At 33.0% G+C, this 4,985-nt stretch overlaps 1 long non-coding RNA gene across 1 annotated transcript; it reads right to left on the bottom strand.

The window, feature by feature from the left end:
• Positions 1-493: 493 nt before the first annotated feature.
• LOC139782480 (uncharacterized) lies at positions 494-3,556 on the bottom strand. Its single transcript, XR_011720890.1, has 7 exons — positions 2,986-3,556; positions 2,582-2,750; positions 1,691-1,846; positions 1,540-1,578; positions 1,156-1,381; positions 691-862; positions 494-600 (listed from the first exon to the last, which is right to left on the bottom strand). It is a non-coding gene; the product is annotated as an uncharacterized lncRNA (long non-coding RNA).
• Positions 3,557-4,985: the final 1,429 nt, after the last annotated feature.

The raw sequence follows: 4,985 nt of genomic DNA, 5'->3' as shown, positions 1-4,985 counted from the left end.
ACTGGCCTAGTTGGCACCGATCTCTTGATACGCGTATCAAATAGTATATTTAAGCTGATCAACCAATAATCAAACTAATTCACTAGTTATTTAATACCCGTATCAAGTGATCGGTGTAAACTAGGCCACTATCTATAGATATAATTGCATCTTAAAAATTATATTTAACGAAAACATTCTTTTTATCAATACATAAGTCAATACTTATTATCACAAAATAGTATCACAAAAAAGTCATAATATAATGAACCGTAAATTATTGAAAAACAAAAACGAACTTAATTTTTTAGAAAATATTCTCTTATACTACTTATCAATTGGAGGGGTTAAAGTCAAATTTTTAAAATATTGACTCGTGCGCATAGATACAATCTATACAATATATAATTTGCATCTATGCACACGAGTAAATATTTTTAAAAATTTGACTTACACCACTGACTTTACCCCTACAATTAATATTCAATTATTAAAAATATATATATAAAGCAGAAAAAATATATTAATTAACTTTTCGTTGATTACTTGTGTACAACCATCGCGATATTTTCTTTTCCATTTTTGTTAAATTGCTCTGAGGGAAAGCATTCAAAACAGCACCTAAAATAAAAAATAAAACAAAAAAGTTTATGCATTGTTCAAAACAATAAATATAATTTATGAATAAATTTTACGCAAATTTTAACTTACAACTGATTGCTTCATGAAGTTTTGTATTTTCGAATTTAAGTTTATCACCTGACCCTGAAAAATTCATCATTCGAGCCAAAGAATTTGATATTATTTTTGGTAATAAACGACCAACAGCTGTATATTCATCAGTTTGTGAATCAATCTTCATTAATTTCACAAAATAATCCACCTGAAAAAAAGGAAAATTTAAGTTTATGTATAACTAATTACATATATATGTAATAAAATTTCTCTTCATTATGAGATGCGATCCACTTGATGTTACAAATGCTTCGAAGCATTTGATTGACCAATCAGAATAAAAAACTTTACAAATTGGCCAATCAAAGAATGCTTTGAAACATTTGTAGTGTCAAGTGAATTGCATCCATAATCAACAACAAGCGTAGAGAAATTTAATTTAAATATAATGCCCAGAGAAATTTATTTTATATTTATTATGAGTGATGCAAGTATACTTACTACAGGATAAAAATTATCATCAGACATCAAGAATGTTTGAATTTCTAAAAATGAGTCTTCATTATTTAAGGGCAGTGTAGGAAGATTTTTGGCTTAATGACTTTTTCCTCTTCTGGAGCTAATTTACGATATATTCTGTTAAGCATCACAATAACGTTGTCTGTTTTGCCATTTAGTTCTTCTTGCCTGTCCGCTAAAGTTCTAAGGACAGCAGCAACATGGTGATCTAAAAGTAAATTATAACAATAATAATTATGTCAAAGTCAAGCAAAAACCAAGAAGATGAAAAGAAATATAAGTAAGATACATTTAAATATGTTAAATTATTCATCAATGGAAGGAAATACAATTTATTTCATAAATATAAAAAGCAATATAAATTACCTGAGTGCATACCAACATTTTTCATTAAAGATGACAATGCTGAAATATAAATCAGCAACAAAATGTCAATATAAATAGACATACGATAATGAAATTAATATAAAATTAATAGAAAAGTTATAGTTCAAAAATAAAAATAAAATAACCTTACATTTATGATGTGACTGATCAAGTGTCACAATCTTAGGAGATAAAGCAGTATCTTTAACTGTATCATTGAGAGAAACCGTTGTTGCAGAGGATGTTTCACTTGATGGTGATTTCTTTTCAAAAGGTAATGAAGCATTCAAAGATGTATCTTCATGTGCTTTAACAATAAACAATAAGAAACAATAATTGATAAAACAAGATGCATTAGAAGTAACTAACTATATATATTATTTTCAATCGTGAAGTATGTTAACTAAAAAAATAAAGTAAACAATACAATACAAAGATACTAATAATTTGAGCTGGACCTAAAAACTGTAGCTTTTGTAAATAAAATTTTAGTTCTAGAAGTTTGATTAACAACTTCAGATAGAACATTTAGAACTGAAGAGATAAGAAATGAATTCTTCACAAAACAGCACTTATTAATGATTGAGAAAAATAAATACTATTCTACACTGTTATATATATATATATATATATATATATATATATATATATATACATATATACCTTATCTTTCATGAGAGCAGAGGTAATTTCAGAGAACTGTGATTCTTTCCGATATGGTAATGTATTTAAAAACTTAGAAGTAGTCTGCTTTTCTATAACCGCTGAAAAAAAAATATATAACTGTTTTAAATGTAAAAAATATTAAAATCAAAACTTTCCTTTATCATAAAAAAATCTATCTGTACGCGACAATAGGGTTATCTCGAATCATCCTGAACATATGTGTGTGTGTGTGCGTGCGTGCGTGCGTGCGTGTGTGTGTGTGTGTGTGTGTGTGTGTGTGTGTGTGTGTGTGTGTGTGTGTGTGTGTGTGTGTGTGTGTGTGTGTGTGTGTGTGTGTGTGTGGAAAAATAATAAAACAAGTTTTAAAGCTTTATACCTTCTTATTGCCTGGCATGATATATTTTCATGTAATCTGATGACAATTTAATAAAAGTGAATTTCACGATCACGAAAATCTGTACAGCTCTCTACAGCTACAATCTCAGTGTGTTTCCTCACGACCATTCGAAAGTGGATTCTCAATATAACTCTTTAATTATAGCTCTCTGCACACAATAGAGAAACAGGGATAAATGTTAAATATTAAAAATAAAAATTAGGAATAGAGATGAGATAAACGTAGCGCACAATGAATAGAAATAAGATATCATACAGATACAACATAACCTGTTATTTATCTCTAGTGCTTATTGAGAAGACTGATTCTAAAACTCTATATATATATAATTCCTTTATTCATTTAATATTTATTCTTATTTCTTCATTGTGCGCAGATCTTACCTTGTAAACACTATAGCCTCTCTCATCGAAAATCTGCTAAACGCACTTGGAAAATCCACCGATCCACGCGGAATTAATTGCGAAAATAGCGGGAACGCGGGAAGTGCCGGGAAGTCTTCTTCTTCTCGAGACTTCTTTTGTCTATTGGCTGCGTTCGGTTTGGACGCTCACGCGCTGTAAGCATCGCTCTATCTTCGTTTGATATTCGATGTGCAACGAAGATAGAATGATGCTTACAGCGCGTGAGCGCCCAAACCGAACGCAGCCTATATAGCGCTATATATAGGTTAAGAACCAATGTGGCTAGTTCTCAAGAATCGGTCATAACAAAGTCACATATATTAATTACCATTTACAATTGTATTTTCTACTGTCTACATTATTTCAACGATATATTAAAGCAACAGAAATATTTTGGGAACCAAAGGACGCTTTTATCTATAATATAGCGTACGATTTCTTTTTTCATTTTTATATCATTTTTGCGTCATTTTTTATCAGTGACTTTTAAGAGAGAAATAAAGTCATGATGATATCCTAATGATATCATTATGACTTCTATGTTCTACCTGGGATACGGCTTGCGGACTTTTGCTCACAAATAAACAATATAAAACAAGAATCAGATTGGTGCCCATTCCCCAAAAGCACAGTTTTTTTAACACATTCAAAAAATTACGCTGCGCAAAGGCGACACCTTCAGGCCGCCATACTTGCGTTTTCGTGTTCCACATGACACCGGCTATCGTCCCAAAAAGTTTCGTCGTGGAGCCGATCACACATGTTTTTCTCGCTAGCTCCCGGTCTATTAATATACAACTTTTAGAATATAATACAATAGTTACTTACTTATATATATAAATATGCTGTAAATAAAGAGCACTCCCCTACCAGCACACGCACGCCGGTAAAACGTTTAGGTAACGTTCGAACCTGATCCGTTCGGAAATAGTTCGGAAGTGCCACCACAAAAACGTTTGTCTGACGTTTGCATGGAACGTTTGTTCCTAACGTTCAGAGAACGTGCTAAGAAACGTTCAGAGAACGTGCGAATAAACGTTCACGAAACATTAGAAAGAAAAAGAAAAGCTAGTATTTCAAAGAAAAGCTATTTATTTCACAAAATTTATTTCACAAAATTTATTTTTTTCTAAAACATCTTTCTTTTAACCACTTCTTTATCCCATTTTCTGCTTTTCCTGTGTCTAGCTTGTCTCCTCTCAATTTTTAACTGCCGCTGAAATAACACAAAATAAAAGAAGTGTCAAAATCCCAACAAAAAATATTAGTGAAAAAAATAATGTAAGTAATGTAATGCCAATAAATCCACCAAAGATATGTTGCGAGTAATATAACACATGTGAATAAAGTACGAGTAATATCACGCAAATGAATCAGTGCAAGGCTGTTAGCTCGAATAATGTTATATAGTAATCGGGAATCGAATACGGATAAGCGTAACGGTAGTTCACAATACAACAATTGACGCGACGAGGGGGTAAGTCAAATTAAAGGCGAGACCGCCGACGAGAATGTAAACAACTGTAAAGATCTCGAATCGCGTCGAGGCGGCGAGATGTATCGGTCACGACAGAACATACGAAATCATTCAATCAAACGGAATAATTGCACTAACGCAATATTACTCATCAGTCATGGCCATCGCGGGCCCGATAGAATGCATACCGAATAGGATCGCACCTATCGCGAAACCGACTCAACCGAATGATGTCGAAAGAGATACAAGAGCTTGTCCGATATTGCATAGAAAATAACACGTACAGAGTACTTAGCGTTCGTAGTCTTATCGTCAAGGACGATGTCGGCAAAGCATGGAACGTCCTTTCTCCTGGATATCTCGTACGGAGAGGAAACCCGCGCACCCTCTCTTCCTCTATAGCGGGCGCGAGAATTACACTTCGCTCTATCGCAGGTGTAATGAGGCAACGCCGAGGCCTTGCCGGCTTGCGCGCCCCTAGATCGCTCGATAAATGCCGCGC

This window comes from Temnothorax nylanderi, unplaced genomic scaffold, assembly GCF_030848795.1.
Source record: "Temnothorax nylanderi isolate EJ_2023f unplaced genomic scaffold, tnyl_v1.0 TNYL_tig0416_pilon, whole genome shotgun sequence".
NCBI classification, from domain to species: domain Eukaryota; kingdom Metazoa; phylum Arthropoda; class Insecta; order Hymenoptera; family Formicidae; genus Temnothorax; species Temnothorax nylanderi.
Note: the sequence above shows the minus strand (reverse complement) of the source record. Positions and strands in the feature narration are given on the sequence as shown.